At 44.9% G+C, this 18,683-nt stretch overlaps 1 long non-coding RNA gene across 2 annotated transcripts in view; it reads left to right on the top strand.

Moving 5' to 3' along the window:
• Window positions 1–18,683, top strand: part of LOC147433770 (uncharacterized) — a 44,015-nt gene that overhangs the window by 1,000 nt on the left and 24,332 nt on the right. The window contains exon 1 of one of the 2 annotated variants that reach the window (XR_015185297.1): window positions 3–151. The exons of the other annotated variant lie outside the window; for it this stretch is intronic. This is a non-coding gene — a long non-coding RNA (uncharacterized LOC147433770). Of the gene's footprint in view, window positions 1–2; window positions 152–18,683 lie in introns of those variants that run through there. 2 annotated transcript variants of the gene reach the window in all.

Below are 18,683 nucleotides of genomic sequence, written 5' to 3'. Positions count from 1 at the left end.
TTCTCTCTCTCTCACACACACACACAAGCGTGCTTCAGGTTTAACCTTTTTGTCTCTCATGTTTGTAGTAGCAGAACTGCATGCTGCTTTTTATGCAACTACTTAAAAGGGTGAAGCAAGACACTCAGAGGAAAGTACAGAGCAACAACAAGTTTTGTTTCTCTCTTTTTTCTCTCGTGCCTTCTCTTTTTACAGTTTGATCAGAAGAAGTTGGAGAAGTCAAATGGCCTTTTTTGTGTGGAGAGAGAGAGAGAGAGAGAGAGAGAGAGAGAGAGAGAGAGGGAGGGCCCTTGTTGTTTGTCTACTGAGGTTGGCCATGCGACAAAGGCAGGATCACCATAAGACGCACCTTCTTGGCCACTTTGCTTGGGTGGAGATTTGTTTTCACGAACATAAACATGGATGCTATTGCAACTATGTTAGGTTGGGTTCGGTCATTTCAACTATGGGAGCCAAAAGGTGAGTATATTGTGGCTAGAGAGGGATAAGCATGAGAGGTCGAGGGTAGAGGGGTACGGTATGGCTAAATCCTCTCACCTGCAGATCATGTCCTTGCAACCCTAGGAAATATTCTGGTGAAAGAAAAGCAAAGCAAACTCTAGACAGTATTTCGATCGCTTATGATGGTTGGTCGGACTCCTTATCCAGATTACGAGTTGAAAAAAGCGGGTGCCAATTTACAAAGGAAGGGTGCTAGGGTGGGCACTTGGTCCAAGGGCACGTGTAGCCATTGGCCGGGGATGGTAGCGACGCAACACTCTGAATACGATGCAATAGAGGCCAGGCCTACAACCTGCCTCACATAATTCTAGGAATTAGAAATATACATTTTTGAAGAAAAAATTTGAAGTCGCATGACACGAGGTGTTGCTGTTGTTGTTAATTCTTCTCTCTCTCTCTCTCTCTCTCTCTCTTATGCGCTCCTCCAATGGGTTGTAGCTTGTAGGCTGTAGTAAACACCCTGTTGAAGTTTGTTCTATAAAGCGAGTGCCCAATTTCTTCACTCGCCTTGGACGATATGTATGCTAAATGTGGTGCACTTCATAAAGCACAAAAAGTGCTTGAGGAGCTTCCTGTTTGGGATGTTGTCTCTTGGAATGCATTGATTGTGGGAATCGGGACACCCTTAACTAAGCCAAGATGCCTTGGACTATTTTCGGCGGATGCAAAGAGAGGGTGTCCCTCTAGATGCAATCAGCAGAGCAGTGCCAAGAAAGAAGCAATAACCGCTACACAAGAAAACATGGAGGGGAAGAGCGCACTGCCTTGGTCAATAAAGCACAAAAAGTGCTTGAGGAGCTTCCTGTCAGGGATGTCGTCTTTTGGGATGCACTGATTGTGGGATACGCTTAACTTGGTCAAGATGCTTTGGGTTGTTTTTGGCGGATGCAAAGAGAGGGTGTCCCTCTAGATGCAATTAGCATAGAAGCGCCAAGAAATAAGCAATATCCCCTACACTAGCAAACATGGACGGGGAGAGCGCACTGCCTTGGTCCACATGTATGCGAAATGTGGTGCACTTCACAAAGCACAAAAAGTGCTTGAGGAGGCTTCCGGTTCGGGTTGTCGTCTCTTGGAATGCATTGATTGTGGGATACACCTGACTTGGCAAAGAAGTTCTAGGTTATTTTTGGCAGATGCCAATCGAGGGGCGTCTCACTGTCTCTAGATATAATCAACAGAGCATTGCCAAGAAAGCAACATATCTGCTATACAAGCAAACATGGAGGGAAGAGCGCACTGCCTTGGTCAACATGTATACCAAATGTGGTGCACTTCATAAAGCATAAAGAGTGCTTGAGGAGCTTCTTGTCCTGGATGTTCTCTCTTGGAATGCACTCATAGTGCGATACCCCAACTTGGCCAAGAAATTTTGGGTTGTTTTCCACTGATGATGCCGAGCGAGGGTCTCTCTCTCTAGAGATGCAATTAGCAAGGCAATGCCAAGAAAGCGCAATATCCGCTCCACAAGAAAACATTGAGGGGAAGAGCGCATTGCCTTGGTCTTGACATGTATGCCATACGGGCTGATCATCTATGCTTGGCTTTGGAGGTATGTGGCAACATGTAAGGCATTGCTAAAAGCCATTATGTTTGGCATTGTTTTCAACAGTTATGTGTGGTCTTTGAAATTGGACTTATAGCAATGTATGTTCCAACCTGGGCAGATCAAGAAGCTTTTTGGTTGATTTTTTATCACATGTGGAAATGTGGAAAATGCTAGCACCTATACTTGTAATTTGGAGGTTGTGCATCACGCTCAACATTCACGCGAGGTGAGGGCATCCCTACACATGCAATCATTGTCACAACTCGGTGACGTGTCTGTCCATACACAACCTTTGGCAAGAAAGGGTGACGTGGCTAGCTGGCTGCAGAAAACCGAAAACTACGCGAAATGCCGATGTGGCAATTCCGTATAGTTGATGACGTGGCAGCCTGCAAATCGAGGTGGATTTTATGGTAGCCAACGTTGTGCTTTTGGCTACGCAAATTAGAGAGAGCTTTTGGGCCTTGCTTTTTTCTACGCAAGAGAGCTTGAGAGAGAGAGAGAACCTTTTTGCTTTATTTGATGCAAGAGGTTCAGAGAGAGAGAGAAGCCTCTTTTGCTTTTCAAGCTTTTGATTTCAGTTTTTGGAACAGCTTTTGAAGCTTTGGGGCTCTGCTTTTGGCATCCCTTGTAGACATTTATTTAGATAGTTTGGCTCTCACTTCTCAGAGCATCCAGGCGCAGAGTCTGAGAGTGAGTCCCGGCTACCCACTTGTACTTTGCAACATACAAAAAGAAATACCGAAAGGGGCGCCAGTCTTTGGGGCCAATATCTCTAGGCACAAAACTCTGCCTGGCCAGTGTCGAATCAACTGTGAACTGTGAACTGTTTTGAAGTGATCTTTTGTGGTGTTGTGGTAGATTCTCGTCTTAGAGTGTCCAAGTCTGTTACAGTGGTATCAGAGCGCGGCCAATTTCTCTCCTACGAGAAATCCGATCCTTTTTACGCGGCACCTATGGTTTCAGGCAAAGATCAGTCGACTCCCTTTGCATCCGGAGATGCGGGAAGGGATCACAACGAAGATTCACGCGAGGAGTACGGCCGGCCTCGGCCTACTCCGGTCGAGCGTCAAGAGATGGAGTGTCGACAATTGATCGGCGATGCAACAAAGATGATGCTTAATTTTGCGAAGGACCCGAAATTTGCAAAATTCATGAGCCAGACTTCTTTTGATGAGGTGCACACGCAGTGGCAGAAGACCACAAAACCACCCCGCAAACCCGCTCTTAAGAAACCTCCTACTCCCAGGAAGTATACAGAGCAAGAATTAGAAGAGGTAGTTGATGCACGAATTGCTCAGCTTTTTGACGCACCGAACAAAGCTAAAAAGCACGACAAAAAGCAGAAGAAAGGCGCTTACTTCCCGGGTTATTTGGGTCATCAGTCTACTTTTGAAAAGGCAAGAAAGCAAAAGAAGCGTGTTCGATTTGAAGGAGTACCTAGTTCTTCTTCTTCTTCTTTTGAAAGTTCTTCTAGCTCATCTGACTCGAGCGAAGAAGACAGACAAGGCAAAAAGCGAAGCAAAAAGCTACGCTTCGGAAAGGGCAAGAAAAAGGCAAAGAAGTCTAAATCTCGCCCCGTGGTTGACAGTTCTACAGAGGACTCGTCTACAGAGAGTTTGGACTCTGAAGACAGCGGCTTTTACGCAATATTTATTAAGCCAACCAGTATGACTTTCTGGAAGACAAAAGCAAGAAAGTTAGAGAGTTTAAGGAAGATGGACAGTTAATTAAATTTGACACGTTTTTTGGTTATAGAGATGCTTTGAAGGCTTTTTCTTTTGTACAGCAATTTGACATTGCTTTCGTGGGAGGGCGTTACTTAGAGCACTCTAAGATTCGGAGAGCTGCGTCTTACTTTAAGGGGAATGCTCAAACTTGGTGGTCCACGCTTCTATTAAACAAGACAGCGCCAGTTAAATGGCTGAAATTTAAGAGGCTTTTTATTTCTTCATGGCTGACTCGAGAGTATGAACGCGATATACGAATTGCTTGGAACCATCTTCGGATGACCAAGAAGGATACAGTGGACGCTTGTTGCAAGAGAATTTGGAGCTCTTTCTACCCGCCTCTTCATTTAAGAAGATCTTGTTCAAGGAACAGATTGAGCGGTTTACCTTGGGTCTTCCTACAAAGATCTGAGATCACTGCTTAGAACAAAAGTCATTTTCCATTCAAGAGTTGATGAGTCATGCGAAACGGGGTTTTGCCATTCACTCTTGCAGTTTGACCTACCCCACAGATGAGATCATGACGCAAAGAGCCGAACAGACTTTGACAAATAAAAGTAGAAAGAGGAAGAGCAACCCAGAAAAGAAAGATGCACAACCCAAACTCACTCCTAAGGAGAGAGCTCGCTACATCAAGGAAGGGAAGTGCTTTGGATGCGGGGAAACTGGGCATATCTCTCCGAAGTGCCCTAAAAAGGCACAGAAAGGACAGAACAAGGGCGATGATAGGCCTGAGAGTTTGAGAGCAGCTGAGGAACGTGGAAGAAAAGGCAAGATGAAAACATGACTGGTTCCAGATTGCGTGGGTACCGATCCCAACACGATGGACGAGAGTACAAAACTTTACCAATCTTGGGGCAAAGTGAAAGATCAAGAAGCCCTTATCTTCTTTGATGGAGGAGCCAAGGCCAAGTTCATTTCACCGGAATTGTCGGTGCGGCTCGAGATCACTCCCGATCGGATGGGACCACTTGCTGAGGCAGTTCTAGTGGCACCCGGCAAAGACGTAGCCATTACACCTGTCATTGGTAAACTTCGGTTGCATTGTCAGGGGTATTTGGGGCATGAGGACTTTTACATAATGCCTTTGAAAGGTTGTGATGTTCTCTTGAGAATTCCTTGGTACCACAAGAACAACGTCGTGGTCGAGTATCGGGCTTTGAAAGTGTCACCAGGAGGTGTATTTTTCCTGTTGCCTTCCATAAATAAGTACTAGATATTTTTATTTATTTTTACTTGTTTTTCTCGGAACCCTTGAAAAGGTGCAAGTGGACATTGCATGGCCAGTGTGAAACGGCTGTGGCCGAATAGGTTTCTCACAGCGGGAGTCTGGGTCGGTCAGTCTGGGACTGGTCGGGCCAGTTAGCACTGAATTTTGATGAGTATGGAAGCCTGTGTGCGCCAAATGAAGTCTGGGCCACTCGAAAAGTCACTTATAACTTTATAAGTCGGTGGGAACTAGAAAATTAACTCAAAAGGGGCAAACTAGACACATGGCGGCTTTTGGAGAGTTTGCCACTTCCAGCTGAAGAGGGGGCGCCCAATTTGAGAGAGGAGGCTGATTTTTGATCATAAGTGAGCTACAGTGTGTGTGTGAGTAGTGGGTGCAGGTCTACAGCTTTAATGGAAAGCTTGCCTTCTCCTTTGTCTCATGTAGCGCGATGATTTGCTCTCGTGCATCTCTCTCTTCCCTTTGGCACGTATGGTAATGCCCCACTAGTTGGGCTACTCAGATGAACATGTACAGTTCTGGGGGTTTATGCGCGTTTGCCAAGGCAAGAGCCTTCTGAACAGGAACCGGATTAGCTAATTGCTAAACCCCACAGGTACGCACAGTTCCATCGCGAAAGATAGCGAGTTCGGAGAGTTTTCTCGTGTGAAAAACTCGTCCAATTCACAGGGGAACTGTCCCATTGCGTGCGGGAGCCCTTGGGACACGCGTAGGCGTGTTCGCTCCGCTAGAAACGATCCGAAACAGCGAATTACAGCCAGCTGTGTTTTTCTGCAGGTTTAGGGTTTCGCACCTAAACTGCAAGGGAACAACGGGGGAGCCTCGTGAGAGCCTTGGGATGCGTGTACAGGCCTTTGGGCACCCGGCAGTGAAAAACAGGGAATTACAGCCCGCTGAATTTCTGTGACAGCTCACCAGAAAGCTTCCAGATAGCGAGGGAATCCGTCCTAGACAAGTGTTTTTGATCCACAGGGTTTTTTGCGCCGTTATGTTGCCAAAATCAAGTCGAAAACCTGTGTTTTCAGCCCTCGCCAGGTTTGGACAGCTTTGTGAAAGCTTGTGCGAAGTGATCGGATCGTCTACTTTAATTTGAATAAAGAAATACCGAAAGGGGCGCCAGTCTTTGGGGCCTATAGGGTGTCGGTCTCGTATGCGCAGTGACATTCTAGTCGCTGGACGCAACTGTGTTCTCTTCCCTTCTCAGTGCTCTGTGTAAAGTTAACAGGTAATTGAAATAGTACTGCCCTCTACGTTGTACAGGCCGGTTATATGGTTCCATCGACGGGATAGTCACTTTTTCTTCAAAAAGTGCAGCGTGGATTGTTGTGGGTGAAAGCAACACAGAGCTTGTCGATATGGCAGAGAAGAGACACCAAGCACCTGAAGAGGGATCTTCCTCACATGGCACAGAGCAGATTCCTTCAACTCTTCAAGAAGAGGACAGGTTGTTTAGAACCCAACTGCATTGTTGCATGGACATGTTTCAACAGTTGGCTAACAACCCAAGGATGCAGGAGTTCTTACAGGCTCTGACACAGGGTTTTCAGCCTCCTACACAGGGCATGACTGAGCCGTTGTAGAAAAAGGAGATTTCCAATGCGCAGAGGACTCATGATGCTTGAGGGAAAGCCCATGTGGTTGAGCAACTAGCGGTGTCCAATGATCCAAAGCAGCTTGCTTTAGCTGGACAGGAACCGTTTGTGAATGGTCAAGGGAGTAATGAACACGCTATGCGTCAGACCCTTCTATTACCTAATACTTATCCTGGTTATTTTGGAAGTGGTTCAGTGTTTCAAGCTATGGCTGGACCTTCCACAGGTTATATGCTAGGGAATGTGTTCGGGACAATGCAAACAGGCATGGGTAACCCTATGTACGCGAACAAGGGTGTTCAACCAGGTTTTCAGGGTGCCTACGGCTAGTTTCGAGTGCGTGGAACACAATTTGGTATGGCTGGTTTTTCGCAGCCATACGTACAAAATGCAGATATGACAGGTAAAACAATTGATGCGAGTGCTTGAATGAACAATCATGGAGCACCACTGTTACAGGCACCTGTTTATGATAATGTGGCTCCTTTGAGTCAGTTGAAGGAGGTGGGCAGGGAGTGAAGTTTGAAACTTTTAGAGGAACTGAGGATCAATTGAAGGCTTGACCTTCATACATCAGTTCGATGCAGCTTATGCTGGAGGAAACTTCACGGAATCTTCAAAGATACGCAAGGCTGCCACTTTCTTGAAAGGGAATGCGCTTCAATGGTGGACCGCATTGTTGAACCAGGGTCAAGCCCCAACAACGTGGGTCCAATTCAAACAGCTTTTTGCGCCTGCATGGTTGACAAACACTTTTGAAGTGGATGTGATGACAGAATGGCACGAGTTGAATGCTAAATAGTGTGCGAATTTGGAAGAGTACAATAAACAGTTTTGGGCCGCACTGTTGCCAGTCACCTCTTATAGGTTTGTGCCATTGTCAGAACAGATTGAGAAGTACTGTTGCGGATTGCCCAAGAAAATCAGGGATTATTGCACAAAGACTACTGTCATGAATATGTTTTAGTTGATAGAGAATGCAAGAGTGGCCAGCAATCTGTCGAAGGGAGATTCTGATGGATTTAATAGCCACAAGAAAGGTTCCCAGTCCAAACAGTTTTCAGCCAACGGCAATGTTGCAGCAAAGCCTTCTGAGCCTCCCACAAAGAAGCCCTCCACTGAAGAAGGTGATACGTCCAAGAAGCAGTCTAAGTCTTCTTCGGGACGAGGACAAGGACAAAAAGGCATTTTTCCGGCAAAACTTTTGAAGAAAGGAAAGCTCTTAGGGAGGCCAAGAAATGCGACATTTGTGAACAAGAAGGACATTTTGCAAATGAATGCCCACAGAAGAAGTCATAGGATAAGGATGACGAGTCAGACCATAAAGGGAAGAAGCCAAAGCCAAGTGCAGGACTTGTTCCAGATTTGGTTGGAGACCAGCCAAACACAGATGCCACGGAGCTGTGCAGAACTTGGGGCAAAGTTAGAGACCAGACAGTGCTGGTTTTCTTTGATCCAGGAGCCCGTGCAAATTTCATATCACCAGAATTAGTATCAAAGTTGGGCATTGGTGCAGAGGAGATGGGTATGACAGGGGAAGCAAGTTTGGCATGCCCAGGTCATTCAGAGCCTGTTACTCCCATTAGAGCTATGTGGATGCGGAAGAATTTCATATTATGCCACTTGAGGGCTGTGATGTGTTACTGGGTATCCCATGGTGTTACAGGTTGCATGCTATGGTGGATACTTACAACAAAAAGATTACCCTTGTACATAGAGGAAAGACTCATGTCCTTGATGTAAAGCTTAAAGGCGAGTCTGTTCCAGTTGTTTCTGCTTCTGCTATTTCATCTGTAATAAAGAATCATCTTTCTGCGTACTTGATCTTTGCAAAAGAAGTACCTCAAGTTGTATCTAATTTGTCTACCTTAGATAAAGACAGGTCAACTTTTTTGAGTGGTTTTAGTGATTGTTTTTCGGACTCTTTGCTAGGGGAGTTACCTCCTGAGAGACCTGAGGATCATACTATAGATCTTGTGCCAGGTCTAGTCCACCGAATAGACCACCATATAGGGTTAGTGCAGCCCAGCAGAAAGAGATTATGGGTCAGGTCAACGAGCTTTTAGAGAAGGGGCTGATTCAGCCCAGTTCATCCCCTTTTTGTTCGCCTGTACTCTTAGTGCAGAAGAAGGATGGTTCATGGCGCATGTGCATTGACTATCGCGCCTTGAATAAGAATACCATCAAGAACAGGTTCCCCATACCGAGGATAGATGACATTCTTGATCGGCTTGAGGGAGCGTCATTGTCTACAAGGATAGACCTAAAGAGTGGCTACCATCAGATACGCATTAGGCCAGAAGATGTCCATAAGATTGCGTTCATGACAACATTTGGTCTCTATGAGTTTCTTGTCATGCCATTTGGTCTCACAAATGCTCCTGCCACGTTTAATAGAATGATGGACAGAATTTTTAGACCACATAGAAACTTCGTGGGTACCTTCTTTGATGACATGATTGTCTATTCGAAGTTTGAAGAGGAGCATATGGATCACTTGATTGCAGTTTTCAATGAGTTACGTAAGAACAGACTACTCATTAATGCAAAGAAGAGTGAATTCTTTTTGCAAGAGATTCACTTCCTTGGGCACATTGTTTCAAAGGATGGAGTACGCATGGATCCCGCTAAAGTGGAAGCAATTAGATCATGGCCAGACTTGAAGTCCGTACATGACATTCGAAGCTTTCTAGGCTTATGTTCCTACTACAGGAGGTTCATTCGAAACTTTATTGAGATTGCTTCTCCACTCCATCTACAAGGAAAAGGAGTTACTTTCAAGTGGACAGCCAAGGAAATTTTAGCGTTCAAACACTTGAAAGAGAAGTTGACTTCAGATCCGGTAATCATTTTGCCAGATCTTTCGAAACCTTTTGTGGTTCAGTGTGATGCGTGTAGCCATAGTCTTGGTGCAGTTTTAATGCAGAATGGCCGAGTGGTCGCATATGAGAGCAGAATTCTTTTGAAGACTGAAAGGAACTTGCAAGTCTATGAGAAAGAATTGCTGGCAATAATTCATGCTCTCACTAGTTGGAAACACTATCTGCTAGGGGGTGATTTTGTTGTCCAAACGGATCATCAAACCTTGTGATATTTTCTCACACAGACGAAGTTGTCTGAGAAGCACATGCGATGGGCAAACATCTTGTCAATGTTCCATTTTCAGATTGTGCATGTGCAAGGGAAAAAGAACGTGGTGGCTGATGCGTTGTCACGAAAGCCCCAAATTTCAGCAGTGTCAATTCCGTACCATTGTGAACTAGACGAAATGACCCACAATATGCTGAAGATTCAGATTTTGCAAGGATCTATGACCACCTTGTTGATGGGCAACATCATGAGCACTATATGCTTAAGAATGACTTTCTCATGATGCATGGAAAGTTATGCGTTACTAAACAGTTACGACCAAAGGTTTTGATGGAAAGTCACGCTCCACCTTATGCTGGACATCGTGGAATTGATGCGACAGTGAAAGGGGTTGAGGCATTCTTCTATTGGCCAGCTTTGCGTCAAGATGTTGACACATTTGTAAGATCATGCTTAGTATGCCAAAAAGTCAATTTTGATAGACAAAAGCAACCCGGATTGTTGCAGCCATTGCCGATCCCAGATAGGCCATGGGAAAGCATAGCAATGGACTTTATCTTTGATCTTTCAAGGACGCAAACAGGCAATGATGGGATTTGGACTATCATTTGTAGGTTCAGTAAGCAGGCCCATTTCATTCCTGTGAGGAAGAAGATAAAGCTAGAACACATGGTCAAGAAATTCATGAGCAATATCTTTAAATATCACGGGATGCCTCAGTCAATTGTCAGTGACAGGGATCCACCTATGACGAGTCTTTTCTGGAAGGCATTGTTTGAGAACATGGGCACTACGCAAAAGTTCTCTTCTTCGTTTTATCCGCAAACTGATGGACAGTCAGAAGAGGCAAATTCTATTGTTCTGGACCTGCTCAAATGTTATGTGTCAGAGCACAAGGCAACTTGGGAACACCATCTTCCATTGGTTGAATATGCTTACAATAACATTGTGCATATGTCAACAGGTAAGGCACCATTTGAGATAGTGGAAGGAGGGAAGAAAGTCTCGCCCATTTTGCAGACTAAGGACAAGATTTTTGAGGCAGACAAGTATGTGCAAGATATGGATGAAACATACAGGAAGATAAAGATTGCTCTTGAGAAGACTCAGGCTAAGCAAAAGAAAGCTGCTGATCATCACCGTCGTGAACTTGTATTTTCACTTGGTGATTGGGTGCTTTTGCGCTTTGAAAAGGCAAGGTTAAGGAAAAGAAAAGGCAAGGAATGCTTGTTTCCTAAGCTCAATATGCGATATTATGGTCCTTTTCAGATTTCAGAAAAGATCAGCGATGTAGCTTACAGGTTAAAGCTATCAGAAGGATGGAAAATACATAATGCTTTTCATGTCAGCCTTCTAAGACCCTTTGTTGGTAATGTGCCAGAGAATATGCTTGATGAGGAACAACCCGAAGTGGAAGAATTGGATGAAATCCTTGTTCCTGAACAGATATTGGCACATAAAGAAAGAAAGGTTAGAGGAAAGGTTGCAAGACGCTATTTGGTGAAGTTCAAGAACTATCCATCATTGGATGCCAAATGGATGGAAGAGTCTGAATTGGTTGATTCACCTCAGCTATTGCAATTGTATCTTGAAGCCTTTCAGATGGAACCCACAGTGACTTGATGTACCCTTTTCTGGAGCAAGGCAAGAGCATGGTTCATGATGCTCAAGAGAGTAGTTAAGCAATTGTATCTACTCTTTCCATACAGAATTTAGCTAGAGAAGTTTGTGCTTGAGAGTACACTAGAAGACTTCTATGCTTGATATATGTGTCGTAGCCAGGTTGGTGGGATTGTTTAATCGTCCAACGCTACATTTCCGGAAGCATGTATATCTTGGATTCCCATCATAGAATATATCTGATATCAGGAGATACCGCATGGATTATTGGCATGCAAGCGAGGTCGCTTGCAGTATTTCAAGGGTGGGGTGTGTCACCAGGAGGTGTATTTTTCCTGTTGCCTTCCATAAATAAGTACTAGATATTTTTATTTATTTTTACTTGTTTTTCCCGGACCCCTTGAAAAGGTGCAAGTGGACATTGCATGGCCAGTGTGAAACGGCTGTGGCCGAATAGGTTTCTCACAACGGGAGTCTGGTCGGTCATTCTGGGACTGGTCGGGCCAGTTAGCACTGAATTCTGATGAGTATGGAAGCTTGTGTGGGCCAAATGAAATCTGGGCCACTCAGAAAGTCACTTATAACTTTATAAGTCAGTGGGAACTAGAAAATTAACTCAAAAGGGGCAAACTGGACACATGGCGTCTTTTGGAGAGTTTGCCACTTCCAGCTGAAGAGGGGGCGCCCAATTTGAGAGAGGAGGCTGATTTTTGATCATAAGTGAGCTACAGTGTGTGTGTGAGTAGTGGGTGCAGGTCTATAGCTTTAATGGAAAGCTTGCCTTCTCCTTTGTCTCATGTAGCGCGATGATTTGCTCTCGTGCATCTCTCTCTTCCCTTTGGCACGTATGGTAATGCCCCACTAGTTGGGCTACTCAGATGAACATGTACAAATCTGGGGGTTTATGCGCGTTTGCCAAGGCAAGAGCCTTTTGAACAGGAACCGGATTAGCTAATTGCTAAACCCCACAGGTACGCACAGTTCCATCGCGAAAGATAGCGAGTTCGGAGAGTTTTCTCGTGTGAAAAACTCGTCCAATTCACAGGGGAACTGTCCCATTGCGTGCGGGAGCCCTTGGGACACGCGTAGGCGTGTTCGCTCCGCTAATAACGATCCGAAACAGCGAATTACAGCCTGCTGTGTTTTTCTGCAGGTTTAGGGTTTCGCACCTAAACTGCAAGGGAACACTGGGGGAGTCTCGTGAGAGCCTTGGGATGCGTTTACAGGCTTTTGGGCACCTGGCAGTGAAAAACAGGGAATTACAGCCCGCTGAATTTCTGTGACAGCTCAATAGAAAGCTTCCAGATAGCGAGGGAATCCGTCCTAGACAGGTGTTTTTGATCTATAGGGGTTTTTGCGTTGTTATGCTGCCAAAATCAGGTCGAAAACCTGCGTTTTCAGCCCTCGCCAGGTTTGGACAGCTTTGTGAAAGCTTGTGCGAAGTGATGGGATCGTCTACTTTAATTTGAATAAAGAAATACCGAAAGGGGCACCAGTCTTTGGGGCCTACAGGGTGTCGGTCTCGTGTGCGCAGTGACATTCTAGTCGCTGGACGCAACTGTGTTCTCTTCCCTTCTCAGTGCTCTGTGTAAAGTTAACAGGTAATTGAAATAGTACCGCCCTCTACGTTGTATAGGCCGGTTATAGAAAGCAATGTCGACCACGGAGAAGGGCAGAACCATTGTACTCGATGTAAAGCTTAAGGGTCTGTCCCTATTGTATCGGCTTCGACCATTTCAAAATTAATGAAATCCAATCTGTTTGTTTACTCGATCTTTATGAAAGAGTTGAGTGATGAGGATCGGACAAATATGTTTGAACTTGATAAGAAACGCCAACATTTTCTCCACTCTCATGCCGATTGCTTCTCAGAGGGCCTGCCAAGCGAGTTACCACTCTCGTCGTGAAGATCATACCATTGATCTGATACCTGGAAGCACACCACCAAACCGGCCACCTTACCGTGTGAGCCGAGCCCAGAACGAAGAAATTATGAACCAAGTGAAAGACCTCTTAGAAAAGGGTCTTGTCCAGCCTAGTACTTCACTGTATTGCTCTCCAATGTTGCTGGTTTTGAAGAAAGACGGATCTTGGAGAATGTGCATCGATTATAGAGCTCTCAATAAAATCACCATCAAGAACAGATTTCCAATTCTTAGAATCGATGATATACTTGACCGACTTCAGGGATCCTCGTGCTTTAGCAAGATTGACTTGAAAAGTGGATATCATCAGATCCGAAACGCGCCTGGAGATGTCTACAAACAACCTTTCGGACAACTTTTGGGTTATTTGAGTTTTTGGTGATGTCTTTACGCCTAACCAATGCTCTTGTGACATTTAACCGGATGATGGACAAGATTTTTCGAGAGTACAGGCTATTTGTTGGCACTTTCTTTGACGATATCATTGTTTCCTCCAAGGATGAGGCAGAACATAGAGATTAGCAGCTTAAGCCTTTCAGGCATTACGAGATCACAAGTTGGTGATTAATGCAAAGAAAAGTGAAATTTTCCTACCAGAGATGCACTTTTTGTCATACATTGTCTCAGCAGCAGCAGCAGCAGGAGTGCGGATGGAAGCGGCTAAGATAGAGACTATCCGTGATTGGCCCGATTTGAAGAATGTCCATGAAGTTAGAAGCTTCTTGGGATTGTGTTCGTACTACAGGCGGTTCATTCGAAAGTTTGCAGAGGTTGCTTCCCCTTTGCATATCTTGACACACAAAGGAGTCCCTTTCTCGTGGGGACCCACAGAGGTGACTACCTTTCAGACATTGAAAGAGAAATTGACTACGAGACCAGTTTTGGCTTCGCCGGACTTGTAGAAGTCATTTGAAGTATATTGTTATACTTGTGGTCGTAGTCTGGGTGCGGTCTTAATGCAAGAAGGCCATGTCATTGCTTACGAGAGCCGATTGTTCTCAAGGCCGGAATTGACAACACAAATTTATGAGAAAGAGCTTTTGGGGGTTATCCATGCTCTTACTCAGTGGCGGCATTACCTACTCGGAGCGGATTTTATTGTCTTTACAGACCATAAGAGTCTACGCTACTTCTTGTCACACAAGCATCTATCGAAAAAGCAGATGCGGTGGGCGAACATCTTGTCATAGTTTCACTTCTAGATTGTCCATCATGGACATAAGAATTTGGTGGCAGATGCTTTGTCTCGAAAGCCGTTCGTTCTGACGATTTTCGCGATACACCACAGGAGCTTTGAGGTTATGGTCGACTAGTATGCCACGGATACGGATTTTGCAGACGTTTTCACACGGATACGGAATGGGGAGACAATAGCGGGATTTTCCATTGGGGATGGCTACTTGATGAGGAAAATCATGTTGTGCGTTACACAGCCGTTGAGGGAAAAGGTTATGACCGAATGCCACTATCCACCTTTTACGGGTCACCGCGGCATTGCTACCACCTTGAAAGGGGTAGAGAGATACTTCTTTTGGCCGAAACTCAAGAAGGATGTGGATGATTTTGTATGCAGTTGCTTGGTATGCCAGAAGCTCAAGTTTGACAGGCATAAAGCACAGGGATTGTTACAGTCTTTGCCCCCACCCACCCGCTCGCCCCTCGGAAAGTATTCCGATGGATTTCATTTTTGATCTCCCGTGAACACAGAGTGGTCATGATGGTATCTGGATTGTTATTGATTGATTTAGCAAGCAGGCTCATTTCATTCCAATGAAAAAAACAGTCAAGCCGGATCACTTAGCGAGACTATTTATGGCCCAGATTTTCAGATTACATGGCATGCCCAAGATGATTGTCTTCGACAAGGACCCCATATTTACGAGTTTGTTTTGGAAGGCAATTTGGGAGAACATTGGCACGCGGTTGCAGTTCTCGTCATCTTATCACCCGCAGACTGGCGGGCAATCTGAGATTGCCAATTCATTGGTTTTAGATTTATTGAAGTCTTACATCTTGGATCAGAAGACTCAATGGGAAAAGTATCTAGAATTTGCCTACAACAACACGATACACTCTTCGACGGGGAAGGCGCCATTTGAGATTATTGAAGGTGCTGCGAATGTTCCACCCTTCCTAAGCACGAAAGATAAGATTTTCGAAGTCGATGAGTACTCGCGCGACTTGGACACGGCTTTTGCCAAAGTCCGCGAGGCTTTGCAGAAGTCTCAGTAAAGAGAGAAAAAGGCAGCGGATTGCCATCGTCGCGATTTGAAATTGAAGGAGGATAATTGGGTGCTCTTATGTTTTGAGAAGGCATGTCTGAGAAAGAAGAAGGGAAAGGAGAGGCTTTTTCCAAAGCTTAGTATGCGATACTACGGACCTTTCCAGATCTCCGAAAAGATCAATGATGTTTCCTTCCGATTGAAACTGCCTGACACTTGGAGCATTCACAATGCATTTCATGTGAGTCTCTTGAAACCTTTTAAAGGTGATGTGCCCGAAGATGGGGAGCCGGATGAGCAACCCGAAGTGGAAGAAAACGAGGAGATCCTTGTTCTTGAACAGATTTTGGCACATAAGGACAACAAGAATAAGGGTAAAGTAAGAAGGCGGTTCTTGGTTAAATTCAAGAACTATTGAAACCGGCCCGTGGGGCGGTAGGCTTTGGCTTTCACCCGAAATTCTTTACTTTAGATACACACAGAGAGAACGTGCAAAGGAAACCTGTGACAGGAATTAGCACTCAAGTACACACATGGCTCGGAAGCTAGAATGCTCCGAGCAGATGCCGACAATCTGTAGGCCCCAAAATTGGCGCCCCTTTCGGTATTTCTTTATTCTTTGAGAGGATAAATTACAAAGTAGAGTCGTGGGAATCCTTTACCTGTATCCCGCGAGATACTACTTGATTTGGCCAAATTTCGGCAGCATAACAGCCCCAAAACTTGCGTGAAACCAATTTCCCTGCTAGAATTCACTTCTACTGGCGTATACCCTTTGATTCCTGTCCAAAAACAGTAAATACAGCATGCTGTATTTACTGGTTTTTGCTCTGTTTTCAGCCCCAAACAGTCCCCTAATTGTCCTCTGCCAGTGGGGCACGATTTCCAATGGTTCTGGCGTCCGTATGGCTGAAAAACAGTCAATTTACAGTGCATACACAGTGCTGATTTCGCACCCGTCCGGTGAGGTTATGACCCTCACCGGTGCTTGCTTTAGAGTAGCAGTCAGCTACCCCTGTTCCTGCTCAAGGAGGCTCTTGCCTCAGCACAAAAGCATGAACCCACACAGCTGTACATCAGTCAAATGAAGAGCCCTCTTGTGGGGCATCACATAACTGCACGTAGGGGGGAGAGAGAGCAGTGTGTAGCGTGCAGGGCATCACTCCTAGCACCACACTGTACATGAGAGGGAAAGAAAGCACTCCATAGCTATTAACCTGTGTGACAAAAACCAAATGAGGCCTCTTCCCAGCTTAAAATTTAGCGCCTAATTTTTTGAATGAGGCAAGTGCATGAAAATTTGCCACTTGGCGCGATTAGAGGCTTTTGCCCGTTTCGGGGTTGCTGCCTAAAAATCTCCCGACTGGTTGCCCAGTTGACTTCGCGGCAGAGTTGTTAAACGTTCCGCTGGTCATACCGAAGGTAATGACGCGAACACATTTCATGGCCCAAAATAGCAGTTCCCTAAATTTTAGGAAATGATTCCGTTGGGCTCCCACTGGTCATCTTACCATCTATCCTCATTGGGACCGTATCCAAAAGTGTAATGTGGCCCAACTGTCGGATACTTTCACCTTGACTTTATGCCTTTATTGAGTTCACTTCCTAGTATCCCACCAACTTGCTAAGTGCGACGGTGGACCTACATGATCTTGCTCTGAGCCTAGACATCCTCTTACTATACGAATTCCAGTGCCGACCACCTCCCGTCTGCGGGTGAAACTATCGTTCACATCGGCCATACAATGTCCGACCGTTTGCTACTTCAAAAAGAGGGTCTCAAAAATAAAACAAAAATCATTGGAAAGAAACCAACAACTAAGGTTAGCAGTTGCCACGTCCTCGTGACATAGTTAACAGCTGCCACGTCCTTGTGACATACCCCCCTCATCGCAAACTTCCTCGATTGCATACCATAAATACACGCCACTGATGATCTTGTGCTATCAACACTCTTTTATCTCATCGATGTATCCGCAAGAAAGGTCGTACACATAGATACAAATGACTTTATGAGACCTTCATACTTTTGTCATTTCCATCTATTACACTGAATTCATATGTACATTTGTTGTGCTAGCTCTATCATTACCCCCCCTTTGCACACGTTGGGTTGGGGCATAAGTAGGTTGTAACCCAAAGGCTTCAAGGTAAAGCTGCAATACATTTGGTGACTCTAATAGTTCATGCTCTTCCATCCACTTTGCATCCATAGGCGGATAGTTCTTGAACTTCACCAAATAACGTCTTGCAACTTGTCCTTTAACTTTTTTGTCCTTGTGTGCCAAAACTTGCTCAAGTACTAGGATCTCATCAAGTTCCTCAACTTTTGGCTGATCCTCATCTAGCACATCACCCATGAAGGGTTTTAGAAGACTCACGTGAAACGCATTGCGAATCTTCCATGCATCAGGCAATTTCAGCCTGTAAGCCATATCACTGATCTTGTCAAGCACTTGAAAAGGCCCATAGTAATGCATACTGAGCTTAGGAAACAGTTGTTCCTTGCCCTTCATCTTCTTTAACCTTGCCTTTTTGAACCTTAACAATACCCAGTCACCAGGTGATAACAGCAATTCACGACGGTGACGATCAGCAGCCTTTTTCTGCTTTGCCCGAGTCTTCTCGAAGGCAACTTGAATTTTCTTATACATTTCATTCATGTTCTCAACATATCGATCTGCCTCAAAGATCTTGTCCTTTGTATGTAAAATGACAGGAACTTTTTTGCCGCCTTCAAAACAATCTCAAAAGGTGCTTTGCTAGTTGACGAATGCACCGTATTATTGTACGTATACTCAAGCATAGGCAAATACTGTTCCCACTTGCCTTTATTATCTGACACATAGCATTTCAGCAGATCTAAGACAGTAGAATTAGCCTCTTCTGTCTGTCCATTAGTTTGTGGATGAAACGAAGACGAGAACTTGAGCGTAGTGCCCATGTTCTCAAACAATCCTCTCCAGAACAAACTGGTCATGCGAGGATCACGATCACTGACAATTGATTGTGGCATACCATGGTACTTAAACACATTGTACATGAACAAGCGTGCCATCTGATCAGATTTTATCTTCTTCCTGACAACGATAAAATGGGCCTGCTTGCTGAACCTACAGATAATGGTCGATCTGATGAGATTTTATCTTCTTCCTGACAGCGATAAAATGGGCCTGCTTGCTGAACCTGCAGATAATGGTCCATATAAGCGTGCCATCTGATC

This window comes from Adiantum capillus-veneris, chromosome 19 (assembly GCF_014529385.1).
Source record: "Adiantum capillus-veneris isolate H3 chromosome 19, ASM1452938v2, whole genome shotgun sequence".
Classification (NCBI taxonomy): Eukaryota; Viridiplantae; Streptophyta; class Polypodiopsida; order Polypodiales; family Pteridaceae; genus Adiantum; species Adiantum capillus-veneris.
The sequence above is the reverse complement of the archived record's forward strand: the minus strand, read 5'-3'. Positions and strand labels throughout refer to the sequence as shown.